This window comes from Leiobunum rupestre, chromosome 7, assembly GCF_980474605.1.
Source record: "Leiobunum rupestre chromosome 7, qqLeiRupe1.1.hap1, whole genome shotgun sequence".
Classification (NCBI taxonomy): domain Eukaryota; kingdom Metazoa; phylum Arthropoda; class Arachnida; order Opiliones; family Sclerosomatidae; genus Leiobunum; species Leiobunum rupestre.
In genome coordinates, this window is record NC_143390.1 from 61,800,551 (window position 1) to 61,816,663 (window position 16,113).

The window sequence follows — 16,113 nt, forward strand, 5'->3', positions numbered from 1 at the left end:
TTAAGAGTAATTAAAATTAACATTTAACCCCATATCAATTTCGAGCGATACATAATAAATTTAATTTATGCAGATCATAGAATCAATTAAAAACAGAATCTTAATATTTAGAAATTAAAAATAATTGTTTATAGTGTTATTTTATAAAAAACCATATTTTTTTAATTAGGCAGTTATTCACAGTTTCCTTCACATGGTTTCAAACAAGTGAAACAAATCCAGTCTAAACAATTCTTGCACTTTAATCCTTCATCGTTCGTTTTCCTCGTACTCGTGAAGTAAATCACATGTAGCGCATCGTTTTCCACGCTTAGATTTAACGGTTTTCTTCTTCAAAATTTTCGCTCACGGTTTCTCCGGCCTTAATATTTTTACACTTCCTTTTCTCGGGCAAACGTTTCTATTTGAAGTTTTTATTCTTCAAAATACTTCATACATTCAGCACTTGTTAGATGTCGTCGAGTTTTCTTGACTTTCCGTGCCCAAGTTTTATTAAATTCAATTCGTTTTAGATATGTTATAAAAGGGAATATAAATTACCAATACATATTCTTAAAGAATTAATGAATACTAAGATAATTTTATACGGACTCCATCTAAATCAGTGGGAATCTGAATTTTTCAACAGCCCCTTTCCAGGCCGCTACCCAGGCTGAAACGAAGAAGAGATCCAAATAATTGGCGCTTGAGTAACGCTATATGTTTAAAGCAGTGGCCATCGAAACTCTTGGCTCCTTCGGTTTGGAACTGACCAACACTATAGGTCGTAGGATTCGATCCGTCACTCAGTTTCCTACTTAATTCAGCGCTTCGCCATCGCGGTTCAACAAGGTAATGCCGCTTCGACACTGCACACCTTCCCTGAATGACTATTAGGTCCATCTTTAGTTTTTATTTGTTTTTCAAAAATTGTAAAATTGGCAATTATATTTAATTATTATGTATCGCTCGAAATTTATTTAGGTTAAAAGTTAATTTGAATTTGAATTACTATTAAACAACGTGGGCTAGTTTTTATCTATGATATAAACACTATTACCAAAAGTATACAAGAAAACAAAAAATAATTACAACGAGTTTGTCGCCGTCGAATGTCCCTGTCTTGACGCCGTCAGCCGGTCCCGTCCAGCCGCCAACCGTTCCGGTCCAGCCACGGCGCTATAACATCCAACCTCGAACTTTCCTCAAATTCCTGATTAGATTTATAAAAAAAAAATATTTGGGAGGGAGAACGAATCCAACTCCGAGTCTAATAAGCCGCTTCTACAACGAGTTCTGACGCCACCAGCCGCAACCACAGTCAGCCGTTCCATCCAGTCACAGCTGCCGCCAGCCGTTCCGTTAAGCCGCAGCCGTAGCTAGCCTTTCCGTCCAGTCGCAACCGCTGCCAACCGTTCCCGTCCAGCCGCGACGCTATAGCTTCCGACCTAGAACTTTCTCAAATTCCTAATCAGATTTATAAAAAAAAAACATTTGGGAGGGAGAACGAGTCCGACTCCAAGTCTAATAAGCCGCCCGCTTCTACAACGAGTTCTGACGCCGGCAGCCGTTCCCGTCCAGTCGCAGCCGACGCCAGCCGTTCGTCCAGCTGCAACCATGTGGTCAGAATTTATATACAGGTGCTCCAAGCTGCCGCCAGCCGCACCCGCAATCAGCCGTTGCCGTCCAGCCGCAGCATTGTGGTCGGAATTTATATACCGGTGATCCAAACCGCCGCAGCCGCAGCTAGCCGTTCCGTCTAACCGCAGCCGCCGGAGGTCTACACGGTTAATAAAATTCGTTCAGAAGACGTTCAACTTAGAACAGGCTGTTCAAAAATGAACGATAGCGTTCTAAAGGTATGTAACCGAGAACGGTGTGTTCAAGATATTTTAGAACAGGTTTTACACACAATCCTATATGGATTTCTTTGTATTGGTTTCAGGTACATGTAGTAACAAATAAGTGTGACACTATTTTGCGGAAAAAGTCATATGTACAAAAGTAACAAACAAATATAACTTCCATAAAGTAATAAATGAGTGGTTTAGAGTGTGCTTTGTTATAGGTAGTTTTTCGTACATTATTGTTGTTTTAAGTTAGTGTACTGAATGATTAAACTATTACTCGTAGTAATTTATTTACAGGGTGAGTGTGTTTGGAAATTTACCGAAGATTCAATTTCATTGTTGGAGCGTAGCTCCTTCACTAGCGACTCAAACGCTGGAGTTAGGTCTGTAACGCTGTTTCTCAGAAACTACCCCACCTATTGAAAAGAAACATAACACAAATAACGATATAAATAACCTCCGTGTCCTAACGAAGTGTTAAACGAAAAAGGGTTGTGAAAGGTCCGAATTTATAGGACACGCACCGTTTTTTTAAGTATAGTTTTATTTGATTGACAAGGTAGACGAAATTCGTTCGGAAATGTAATTTCCCAAGTTCTGGAAATAAAATGTAAAGAAAATATTTCGTAATATACTGCAATTTGGTTTGACGTTTTCAGCATAAAAATAAATTCTAAAATCGGTGTTACTAGTTCCCGGCCCTTCACTTGAGAATAGAATGTTATATCTTTTGCGCTATGAAAAGGTTTTATTTATTTTACGCATATCACTTTCGTGATAGATGTTTTAAGCTGGTTGTAGTTGAGGTTGGAACTAAATTCAAATAATCTAGTTTCAGGCCTGATTATCCTTTTCAGTGGGCAATGGGTTAGGTAAGGTTACTTTTATTAATATAACATTATGAACCGCCGGCAGGAGACATGAGCTATAATGCTGAAAGCAATAACTTTATGTACTCTCTGTATTGGATAACGATAAAGCATTCCAAGTCGAACGAGAAAATGATCCACGGCGAACGACAAAGCGTTCGGTTACAGGGACAACCTTCTGAACGGCGGTTTGTTCAAATTAGAACAATTTTTTTTTATAGTGTATCATCATAATACCTTACGCCAGCGTCCACAGCCCGGACAGGTGACAGAACAGCCAAGGCAGGTAGAGAACCCTACCGCTGACGGTCTCACCTTCGACGCAAGCTACTCAACCCAGCAAAAGGTGCAACAATGGGACGACCAACCCCTCACTTCGCACACAGCAGTGGGAATGCGTTAGCAACTCCATCCAACACACTACCCTCGTATGTAGAAAACCATACCCTACAGAAAGAGCTACAAAGGGGAACGGCAGGTACACAGAGGGCCACGTTACCCGGCACAGTTGGCACCGGACACCCGTTGTAGCCCCAAAAAGCCGGGAAACAGGACCTCTGCGCCTCATACGGAGACCCACAGCAGGCTACCCAATCCTTCAAGGCGGCCAGTTTGCCTGAACCCACTCCGGTAGCCTGAGCCGACGCCCAGTTACCAGCCCCTTCCTGACCGAAGTCGGAGGAGGCGGCGTGAAGTGATCACCACCACCGCGAACATCGTCTTAGAAAATAACAGCCTCTTAAAAAGTCGAGAAAAGAGCGGAAGAAATATTTAATGTTACACTGAAGAAATCAGCATGCACTAAAGATTTGTATACCCCCGTACCGTTAAATAAAAACATACCGGGGGTTGGAATAAAGAAGTAGCTATTAAATACGAAAAGGGAAATGTAAAGAAAACTGCAGAGCAAAGAATTAAAATTAAAATTTTAGGATTAGCGAAACACATTGACAAGAGAACCAACCGGCAAGGACAGCGGGGAAAAAAGCCCCAGCCGACCCCGACACAGCCAGACCCCACGAAAAGACAGAAGAGGCGAAACACAGGCGGAAGGAAACCCACAGCCACCGGTGAGTTTATTAGAAAATAAGTGATGTTGTACAAATTGTTTTTTTTTTTTTTTTTAAATAACATGAGAGAAAGAAAGGAGATTAATATGATGAGATAAAGTTTTAATGCTGAATAGAACTCGAAAGTTGAAGAGAGATTGACTGTTATTCCTATCCGTTTGGAGCGTTAAGGTGATGAAGAAGATGAAGTTTTGGAGAAGGTCTCGTCGAATTTAGGGATGATGTGAAGATCAAAAAGATATAGTGTTGATGATGAAGAGATCTCGATGCTTAAAGAGTTTTTTTTTTTTTTTTAAGAGCGTGGAAATGAAGAGATACATAAGTGAAGGTCTCGAAGAAATGGTGTTTATGTGAAGATCCAGTGTGAATGATGATGGTGAATTAGTCTCGAAGCTTGAAGTAGAAAGAAAAAGTTGAAGAGATTTTGAAATGAAAGTCTTGAAGAAATTGATGTTGATGTGAAGATCTAGAAGTTAGCGAGTTGATAATGATGGTGGAGAGCTCTAGAGGTCTAGAGGTCTCGAAGCTTGGGGCACATTTGTAATTAATTTTTTATTTTTTTTTAGCGCGAAAAAGTTGAGGATTTCGAAGTAATTTTTGAAGAAACTGGTGAAGATCTAGAAGATTGTGTGTTGATGTTGATGGTGAGGAGGTCCCGGAGCTTGGAGTACAAAGGTAGTCGGTTTTTTTTTTGTTTTTTTTTGAATTTAGGTAATGAAGAGGTTCAGAAATGAAGGTCTCGAAGAAAAGGTTTCGAATGAAGGGTCTTGAAGAAATTGGTGTTGTAGTGAGAATCTAGAGAGTTGTGTGTTGATGATGATGGTGAGGTTTCGAAACTTGGAGCACAAAGGTAGGTGGTTTATAATTTTTTTTTTTTTTTTGCGCGAGGAAGGTGAAGGGATTTTGAATGAAGGGTATTGAAGAAAATGGTGTTGAAGTGAGGATCTAGAAGGTTATGAGTTGATGATGATGGCGAGGTCTCGAAACTCGTAGCACAAAGGTAGGTGGTTTATTATTTATTTATTTTTTATTTTTTCTTTAGCGCGAGAAAGGTGAAGAGATTTTGAATGAAGGGTCTTGAAGAAATTGGTGTTGAAGTGAGGATCTAGAAAGTTGTGTGTTGATGATGGTGGTGAGGTCTTGAAAACTTGTAGCACAAAGATAGGTGATTTTTTTTTTTGTATAGCGCGAAAAAGTTGAAAAGATTTGAATTAAGGGTCTTGAAGAATTTAGTGTTGATGTGAAGATCTAGAGGGTTGTGTGTCGATGATGATGGTGAGGAGGTCTCGGAGCTTGGAGCACAAGGTAGGTGATTTTTTATAGCGCGAAAAAGTTGAAAAGATTTGAATTAAGGGTCTTGAAGAATTTAGTGTTGATGTGAAGATCTAGAGGGTTGTGTGTCGATGATGATGGTGAGGAGGTCTCGGAGCTTGGAGCACAAGGTAGGTGAATTTTTTTTTTTTTTTTTTGTATAGCGCGAAAAAGTTGAAAAGATTTGAATTAAGGGTCTTGAAGAAATTAGTGTTGATGTGAAGATCTAGAGGGTTGTGTGTCGATGATGATGGTGAGGAGGTCTCGGAGCTTGGAGCACAAGGTAGGTGATTATTTTTTTTTGTATAGCGCGAAAAAGTTGAAAAGATTTGAATTAAGGGTCTTGAAGTGAGGATCTAGAAGGTTATGTGTTGATGATGATGGTGAGGTTTCAAAACTTGGAGCACAAAGGTAGGTGGTTTATTAATTTTTTTTTTTTTTTAGCGCGAGAAAGGTGAAGAGATTTTGAATGAAGGGTCTTGAAGAAATTGGTGTTGAAGTGAGGATCTAGAAAGTTGTGTGTTGATGATGATGGTGAGGTCTTGAGAACTTGTAACACAAAGATAGGTGATTTTTTTTTTTTTTTTTGTATAGCGCGAAAAAGTTGAAAAGATTTGAATTAAGGGTCTTGAAGAATTCAGTGGTGATGTGAAGATCTAGAGGGTTGTGTGTCGGTGATGATGGTGAGGAGGTCTCGAAACTTGGAGCACAAGGTAGGTCTTTTTTTTTTGTATAGCGCGAAAAAGTTGAAAAGATTGTGAATTAAGGGTCTTGAAGAATTTAGTATTGATGTGAAAATCTAGAAGATTGTGTGTTGATGATGATGGTGAGGAGGTCTCGAAACTTGGAGCACAAAGGTAGGTGGTTTTTAATTGTTTTTTTTTTTTATAGCGCGAAAAGATGAAGAGATTTTGAAATAAGGGTCTCGAAAAAGTTGGTGTTGATGTGAAGAACTAGAAGGTTGTGTGTTGATGATGATATATATATATTTTTATATAGCGCGAAAATGAAGGAAGTGAGGTCATAAGGTCTCGAGGAGGAGATCTCAAAGTCTCAAAGTTTGTATTGAAATGTCAGATGGAACATTTTTTTTTTTTTATTTATTTATTTTTTTTTAAAGCAAACATTAAAACTAAATAGGAAGGCAGGTTGAAAATTTTTGATCGCACGCCCCCCAAAACATTTTTTTTTTTTTAATAAATAAACAAGAATGAACGTTAAAACTAAAAAGGAAGGCAAGTTGAAAATTTTGAGCGCACGCCCCCAAAAAGTTTTTTCAGTTATCCCTCAAAATATTAAAATTATAAGTTATAAATTTCATTAAATCGGTTAATTTTGAACGATTGGACGGAGACAAGAATAATTCGGATTTACTATTTTTGAAGCTAGGGCGATCGATAAATCCCTCAGTAAGAGGGCAAGTCCATAAGTAGTGGTCTGCATCGGCCGGATCATAACCACAAGCACACCCTGAGCGGAAGAAATATTTAATGTTACACTGAAGAAATCAGCAAGTGAAATTATGGTTACGATTCAACCAACTTAGTTATATGGAGAACGACGCCTTCAAAATTCAGTTAAGGGCGACTTCTAGCAACGCCAAAAGGAATCTTTTCCACGCTATTCAGGTTTTAGTAAATTTTCCACGTAAATCAGGATGCACGTTATTCAGTCGGTCCGGGGTTTTTTGGAATTTTTATTTTTAAGCGTTTTCTAACTACAAAAGTGATATCTAAGACGTTATCATTTCCAAAACCTGTCAGATCTGGAATGGGACACTAAAACGGTCTTTCTACAATGTATACATTTTGCAGTTTTGTTTGGTCGTTCGGTAGAGTCTGGTTTTCAAAATGAAAAGAAAAGTCGCTTAACTGACTTTGACAGCGAAATTGAAGCAACAGCCTATAACCGTAACCGCAAACGGGCGGAGTCGCGGACGCCGGGACGAGAGTAGTCACTTCAACGGCCGACTATTTAAAAGTAAATTTAAAACCCAAAACGACGAGAACTTTGTAATTTCGAACTAGAGAAGTCGCTGAGAGAACAAGCTGGCTTGCCCCCTCCTTCCCCGTTTTGAGTGAAGCTAAACATTATTCGAACTACTTGATCCGTTTCACAAAGGGGGTGAGTTCACCCCGTCCAGTGAGACGGATTTCCGTTCACATTCTTTGTTTTATTCCCGTCCGTTGCTCAAGTAAGAGGTACAACCGCCGTTCGCACAAGGTTATTTCCCTCAGTTCAAATTCTATCTAATTTTGTTACTAAAACACAAATGTTATTTAATCAAATAATTAAAATTTAAATTTTATATAATTTTGTTAAGAAAACACAAATGTTATTTAATCACATAATTCCAATTAAAAATCATTTATTGGAATAAAAGCGACCCGCTACATTACATATGGAAACGAAGATCACCTCTTCGTTCATTGTCTGCACCGGAAAAGTTGAAGACGCAAGTTAACACGCTCAGAGAAACGGACGTCCTAGAAGCTCGTTTCCTCTCTCCGTCTCAGTTACTCCAACTATCGTTCTCCTTAGTTCGGAGCTCATTTGCCGGGATGAATTCACTTACCCCCCACGTGAAACGGACCAAGTAGTGCGAATTGGGCGTTTATTCTATTTTTTTTGGGGGATTAGGAAAACCCGACTAAAAAACCCTGAGTCGGGTCGGGGTTGGAAACCCGGGGATAACCGACTTACTGGGGGGAAACTCAGATCGCATAATCCGAAAAACTAAAGGTAACGTACCGAAATAATCAACGCCCGGTCCGTCAACGGAAAGATGCCGCCTAAGCCATCATCACGACCTTCGTCGTTGAAGGCAAACTCACGATCGCATAAGCCGAAAAACTAAAGGTAACGTACCGAAAGAATCAACGCCGGGTCCGTCAACGGAAAGATGCCGCCTAAGCCATCATTACGAACTTCGTCGTTGAAGGGAAACTCACGATCGCATAAGCCGAAAAACTAAAGGTAACGTACCGAAAGAATCAACGCCGGATCCGTCAACGGAAAGATGACGCCTAAGCCATCATTACGAGCTTCGTCGTTGAAGGGAAACTCACGATGGCATAAGCCGAAAAACTAAAGGTAACGTACCGAAAGAATAAACGCCGGGTCCGTCAACGGAAAGATGACGCCTAAGCCATCATTACGAGCTTCGTCGTTGAAGGGAAACTCACGATGGCATAAGTCGAAAAAATTAAAGGTAACGTACCGAAAGAATCAACGCCGGGTCCGTCAACGGAAAGATGCCGCCTAAGCCATCATTATGAGCTTCATCGTTGTAGGGAAACTCACGATCGCATAAGCCGAAAAACTAAAGGTAACGTACCGAAAGAAACAACGCCGGGTCCGTCAACGGAAAGAAGCCGCCTAAGCCATCATTACGAGCTTTTTCGTTGAAGGGAAACTCACGATCGCATAAGCCGAAAAACTAAAGGTAACGTACCGAAAGAATCAACGCCGGATCCGTCAACGGAAAGATGACGCCTAAGCCATCATTACGAGCTTCGTCGTTGAAGGGAAACTCACGATGGCATAAGCCGAAAAACTAAAGGTAACGTACCGAAAGAATAAACGCCGGGTCCGTCAACGGAAAGATGACGCCTAAGCCATCATTACGAGCTTCGTCGTTGAAGGCAAACTCACGATCGCATAAGCCGAAAAACTAAAGGTAACGTACCGAAATAATCAACGCCGGGTCCGTCAACGGAAAGATGCCGCCTAAGCCATCATTACGAGCTTCGTCGTTGAAGGGAAACTCACGATCGCGTAAGCCGAAAATCTAAAGGTAACGTACCGAAAGAATCAACGCCGGGTCCGTCAACGGAAAGATGCCGCCTAAGCCATCATTATGAGCTTCATCGTTGTAGGGAAACTCACGATCGCATAAGCCGAAAAACTAAAGGTAACGTACCGAAAGAAACAACGCCGGGTCCGTCAACGGAAAGAAGCCGCCTAAGCCATCATTACGAGCTTTTTCGTTGAAGGGAAACTCACGATCGCATAAGCCGAAAAACTAAAGGTAACGTACCGAAAGAATCAACGCCGGATCCGTCAACGGAAAGATGACGCCTAAGCCATCATTACGAGCTTCGTCGTTGAAGGGAAACTCACGATGGCATAAGCCGAAAAACTAAAGGTAACGTACCGAAAGAATAAACGCCGGGTCCGTCAACGGAAAGATGACGCCTAAGCCATCATTACGAGCTTCGTCGTTGAAGGCAAACTCACGATCGCATAAGCCGAAAAACTAAAGGTAACGTACCGAAATAATCAACGCCGGGTCCGTCAACGGAAAGATGCCGCCTAAGCCATCATTACGAGCTTCGTCGTTGAAGGGAAACTCACGATCGCGTAAGCCGAAAATCTAAAGGTAACGTACCGAAAGAAACAACGCCGGGTCCGTCAACAGAAAGAAGCCGCCTAAGCCATCATTACGAGCTTTTTCGTTGAAGGGAAACTCACGATCGCATAAGCCGAAAAACTAAAGGTAAATCTCGTTCTGAATAAATGGAAAATCTCGTTCTGGGAATATGGAAAATCTCGTTCTGGGTATATGAAAAATTTCGTTCTGGATAAATGAATAATCTCGTTCTCGATACGCGAGTCTCATTCTGAATAAATGACAAATATCGTTCTTAATACGCGAGTTTTGGTTATAAAAGTGTATATTTAGTTCATTTAGTTTTTTCCGGTTTGGCGCCCCATAAAAATACTTGTAACCAAATAAATATTTAATATAGCATCAATAAATTAAAAAAAATTATTGGTCGCAGTGCCCAGGCACTTAAAACACCGCTGACCTTCCGACAAGAGGAATTTCAGCCTCCGGAATTATGTAGAGTAATTTATGGTGGAACGGACCGACCTTGTTGAAATTGGATATAACGTATTGGCCCAGTAATGTCGCCACTCCAACGGGCACGGAATTAAATGACATTGAATCAGAACTAAAAAAGACGGTTGTCAGAGTGAGAGTTGAAGAGAAAAAGAAGATTCAAGATTTAGTTGATACAACCAGCTAGAGTACAATGTACAAACTTCTAGCAGTCACTGCTTATATCGATCGCGTCATGAAAAATATTCGAACAGGACCACTCAGCGCTGAAGAACTCCGTAATGCGGAAGAAATTTGGATTAAGGCAATTAAACTTGAAGATTACGAGAAGGAGATTGTAGAGCTAAGAGAAAACACCGAGAACAATAACCCAGCTACGAGATCGGAAATACCAATGTTAATTAAGAAACATTCTAACATTGCTACCTTGAAACCATTTCTCGACGAAGAAGGATTTGTGCGCGCTGAAGGCAGATTAGAAAACATCCGGACATGACATACGAAGAAAAATCTCCGATAATTTATGGTAAAAAACAGAGATTTGCCGAATTGTTAATGTTAGAAAGCCACGAGCGAGCATATCACAGAGGAGTACAAGCTACATTCACCCAACTGAGGTCAAGATTTTGGATTACTGCCGGAAGGCAATTGATACGATCGCAACTGAAAAAATGTAGTTTGTGTAAGAAGTTTAAAAGTAAACCACTGGAACGTTCCAGTGGTCCTCTCCCTAGGGAGAGAATTACCAGCCTTCCATTCGGTCGGAATCGACTTTGCGGGACCACTCTAGTCCGTGAGCAGAGCGATTAACCTAGAGTTTGTGCTATTGTTAAATGCCGAAGAGTTCATATGGGCATTCCGCAGAATGGTATCGAGAAGGTTTGCCAACCGACGTATTCACGGATAATGCAACTAACTTTACCAAGGCAAATGCGTACTTAAAATTATTGTGAAAAACCCTAAAATCGGACGAACGTATGGCCTTCTTTGGTAAAAAAGGAATAAACTGGAAATTTATTGCGGAGAAGGCAGCGTGGTGGGGATGATTTTGGGAGCGTATGGTGCGCTCAACTAAAACTGCGCTACGAAAAACACTAGGCCGCTCCCTCCTCAATTTTCAAGAGATGGAGACCGTGCTGACCGAAATCGAAGCCGCGGTCAATTCGATACTGCTTATTTACGAATTTTCTGACGTGAACGAACCCACTCCTCTAACACCCGCGCATTTGTTAATCGGAAGAAGAATAACCAGCATTCCTACCAACGAAGAGCGACCACGAGAGAACAAAGCACTTGCAAAAGCGACATAATAAAGAGAATAAATAACGAATTTATTTACAGGAACGACTGTGGCGTCGTTGGAAAAATGAATATTTTATGGAGCTAAAATCCGCCCATTGTAGTAAAATAGTTAAGACCGAAGCCGTAGTGAAACCAGGAGACGTCATGTTAATCCACGACCAGAAAGCCCCAAGCACATGTGGCGCATGGGCGTTGTAACAGAGACGATCAAGAGACGCGATAACAAGGTGCGTTCGTGTATCTTGAGAACGAACAACGGTATTAGCATTAGAAGACCGATTCAATTGCTTTATGCCTTGGAACTAGATGTTTAATGAAATAGTGCCAAATTAAAAAGAGGAATACACGCTCTTAACACTGTATTTCGCGGGGGAAGGTTGCGAATTTCGCTATAATAAATATATCCAAAATAAAAATATTTGAAACGTTAATATATATATAAACATTTAAGATGTAAAACATTGTAAAAGAATTACTATATATTTGAACTGTATTGAATAGTTGTGTAAATGTATCACGTACTAATATTTATTGTTATGTATCGTATACTTTTGAATAGTAATGTATTTGTCGAAATTGCGCGGAATAATTGTTTAAGTTTGTGCGTGAAACGTTTTCACTCCACGCTCAAAAAGAGTATTTGAAAATTCTATTTTATCAGTTGATAATTTGTTTTGAAAGGAGTGAAACGGTCGATGAAATTGAGTTTTTTAAAATATTGAGAGTTGAGTTATTTAAACCAGATTAAACCGAGTTATAGTTAGATTTATAGTGCAAAGTGTCAATTATTAATTAAAATAGGAAACGCGGTTTTTCAGTCGGCCGCGATTCGCCAAATAAAAAGACTCTTCCAACCACCGAACCATATAGAGATTGTTACATTATCGCAACGTAAAATGCTCATATCATTTAAGAAAATTTAGTTATGGCACTTATTTAAATAGTGAAGCTTATCATATACCTCTTTATTCAGGATATGTTTGATGACGTAATTGTTGAAATTTCACCCGGTTTTTCTTTAAAAACAGATCTAAATTATAAATATGACACTAAATAAAGACTTTTTGAAATGATAAAAAGTTCCTTTTAATGAGCGCCTTATATTTTCGGCGAATTTGCTACAATTAATAGTTTAATACTAAAACGGATATGTGCGTTCACCTAAAAATTGATAATCCTTAGTTACCTTTCTGTAAATTTTAAAATATTTATAATAAATAAATTTTTTTTTGAGGAAAAACGCACAAGTGCGTTCATAATTCGAGCGATATTTGAAAGTGTTAAAACTAATTAATAACGTTTTAAATAATTGAAAACATTAACGAAGGTCATCTCTAATGCAATGGTATTGTGTAGTTTCATTAAATTATATTTTCTAACGAATAAGCAAGGTTAAAACCAAAGTAAAAATCAATTATTTTTAGATTTCAGAGCGATTCACTTTACAAGAAACGGAACTTGATTCGAATCGAAATATTAGATATTTTCGTAATTCACAAACCATGTGAAAATTGCATTAAATATATTTATTATTGATTAGTGTGTTATTTATTCTCTACAATAGTAATATAGCTAAGAAAATAAGTGAGTTTTAAAGGGATAATAACTATTTTAAACATTTTTAATGTCTTACGCACATATGCGTTTCATTGGATTTTCAATAAAATAAAGGGAAATGCTCCTATCATTTAAGAAATTTTACCATATAGACATCTTTTTTTATGGCACTTATTTAAATAGTGAAGCTTATCATATACCTCTTTATTCAGGATCTATTTGATAACGTAATTTTCGAAATTTGACCGGTTTTTCTTTAAAAACAAATCTAAATTATAAATAAGACCTTTATTAAAGACTTTTTGATATGATAAAAAGTTCCTTTTAATAAGTGCCTTATATTTTCGGCGAATTTGCATATATTATAGCTACAATTAATAGTTTTATACTAAAACGGATATGTGCGTGCACCTAAAAATTGATTTACTAACAATCTTTTAACATAACAATTAAATCGATGTAAGAATGCTATCAGGTCATCCTTAGTTACCTTTCTGTAAATATTATATTATATTTTCGTCGAATTTGCATATATTATATCTACAATTAATAGTTTTATACTAAAACATAATTTAAAAAATTGGGTCTACCAGAAAAACACAATAACTTATGGTTTATTATGTTAAATACTTTTTTACACTCGTATCATATTCATAACATGAGCTTCGGTTTAAAAAAATTACAGTCCTTTGCTCGTAGGTATATTTAGTTTGTAAAATTTTTCCTTTGAATTACAGAACAGTGAAATAAATACGTGAGAGCAGTAATCTCCTATTTGGTAAATATTAAATACTTTTAGTGATTTAAATTATGTTTTATATGTTCTCGAGAGCTTTTATTTTCAAAAAAAATTATGTTTCGTTTCTCAAGTCGAAATAAAAGAAACAAAATAAATAAAGAAGTGTTACCCCGAATACATATACAGTACACGATATGTGGTTAAATAAGTGAATAGTAGTAAATATTTTTTGGCTAGGTACAGTGAAACAAGTGCGCATTAAATACAAGTTAACTCCTCCCCGTAGCCGAATTTAGTTTAAAAATAAGCATTGCAAAGCCTGCAGAGTTTCGCGGCTTTGGCTTGTTCAATAATTTAGTTTTTAAAACCTCAATCGAGGTCCTTTTAAACTTTACAAAAAACCAAATTGACTCTGGCACTTGAAATAGCTCATAACATAACATAACCTAACTTAAATATTAAAACACTTATACTGAAACAAGTCCGCATTAAATACAAGTTAGCTCTTCCCCGTAGCCGAATTCGGTTTAAAAAGGTTAAGATTCGATACCTCCATTCGCGGCGACAAACCCTCCAGTCAGAGGATGAGGTTCAATAAATCGCAGTATGGTGGCTGCTCTATTAAGTACAACACCCCAACCAGTACCTAAGTCGTCTACGGATGATTTGGTGCCATAACGTTTCTCCGAAGATAAAAATCAATAAGCCAAAGCCGCGAAACTCTGTAAGCTTTGCAATGCTTATTTTAAGGAGGCTTTTTCGCCGAGACCACGCCGAGACCGCGCCGAAACGCATCTCGACTAACGTAGCCAACAAACGCTAAAGGCACGAACGATATCATTGCAGCGACTAGACAGGATTCGGACTTAGAGGCGTTCAGTCATAATCCTACGGATGGTAGCTTTTCACCACTGGCCGCTCGACCAAACACATGTACCAAGTGTCGGATCCTGCGGTTCCTCTCGTACTGAGCAGGATTACTATTGCAACGACATGTCAACAGTAGGGTAAAACTAACCTGTCTCACGACGGTCTAAACCCAGCTCACGTTCCCTATTAGTGGGTGAACAATCCAACGCTTGGCGTATTCTGCTTCGCAATGATAGGAAGAGCCAACATCGAAGGATCAAAAAGCGACGTCGCTATGAACGCTTGGCCGCCATAAGCCAGTTATCCCCGTGGTAACTTTTCTGGTACCTTGCTTAAAACTCTTAAAGTCAAAAGGATCAATAGGCCCCGCTTTCGCGGTTCGTATTCATACTGAAAATCAAGATCAAGCCAGCGTTTACCCTTTTGCTCTACGCGAGGTTTCTGTCCTAGCTGAGCTCGCCTTAGGACACGTGCGTTACCTTTTGACAGATGTACCACCCCAGCCAAACTCCCCGCCTTACACTCAGTCTGTCCTCGGAGCGGATCTCGTCAAACTGCGAGAAGCCGGAGCTTAAAGCTAGAAAGGTGAACCTTTCGGTTCACTCTCCGCTTCACCGAGTAAGTAAAGAAACGATGAAAGTAGTGGTATTTCACCGGCGGCCGCAAGCGACATCCCTCTTATGATACACCTCTCATGTCTCTTCACAGATTCAGACTAGAGTCAAGCTTTAATTCTATAATTATTTATTTACATAACCTGGTATTGATTATTTTACACTTCTCCTCAACAAATTTTCAAGACGGAATAAATTAATTAACGTTAGTAAGTTCCCTAACAAAAATTGTGTAACATATGACTCAGGAATAATTTTTGTAAAACGTTTGGAATATTCAAGAAAATTGGTATTATAAAGTAGTTCGAAAAGGTTATATAAATAAATAATTGTTTTTGTTAAATTTAAATAAAAAAGGCACTTTTAAGAGTTAAGTAACATATGGAACAAATTTCATTTTGGAATAAAACAGTGAAAATTAATTTAATATTTATGAATTTACAATTTTTGAAACTTTAAAAATGGTCTTAATAAATACATGAAGTGTAACTATATATAATTACTTTAATAATAAAATTAGCAAATTATGTAACTTGAAAAAATGAAAGGAAATCGAACCTTTGAATGGCTTAGATAAACAAGTCTTCGTGAAAATTCTTTTAAAGTGATAAATTTTAATTATTTTACTAATTAAAAGCAATTTTAAGATTTACAATTAGATTTTAATACTTTCTCAATACTTTATTGGATAGTGTAACGGGTTTTTTTATAAATAAAAGGAAAATATTGCGTTTTTAGAGTGGGTCACATACGGCTCAACCACAGATTCCAAGTCAACATTTAATTTTACAAATTATTTATTTACATAACCTGATATTGCTTATTTTACTCTTCTCGTCGACATATTTTCATGACGAAAAAAACTAAATTAAAGTAAGTTAGTTCCCTTATAAACATAGCGTAACATATGACTAAAGAATAATTTTTGAAAAACGTTTGGAATATTCAAGAAAATTGGTTTTATAAAGTAGTTCGAAAAGGCTACATAAATAAATTTAAAGAAAAATGTACTTCTAACACCTGTGTAACATACGGCACAGTGCGAAATAACCAGTAAAGAGTTAATTCTTCTAACTATTTAATTAAATAACCTGGTATGGTTTATT

At 38.2% G+C, this 16,113-nt stretch overlaps 1 pseudogene; it reads right to left on the bottom strand.

The window, feature by feature from the left end:
- Nucleotides 1-14,089: 14,089 nt before the first annotated feature.
- LOC149937629 (large subunit ribosomal RNA) lies at nucleotides 14,090-15,142 on the bottom strand (annotated as a pseudogene).
- Nucleotides 15,143-16,113: the final 971 nt, after the last annotated feature.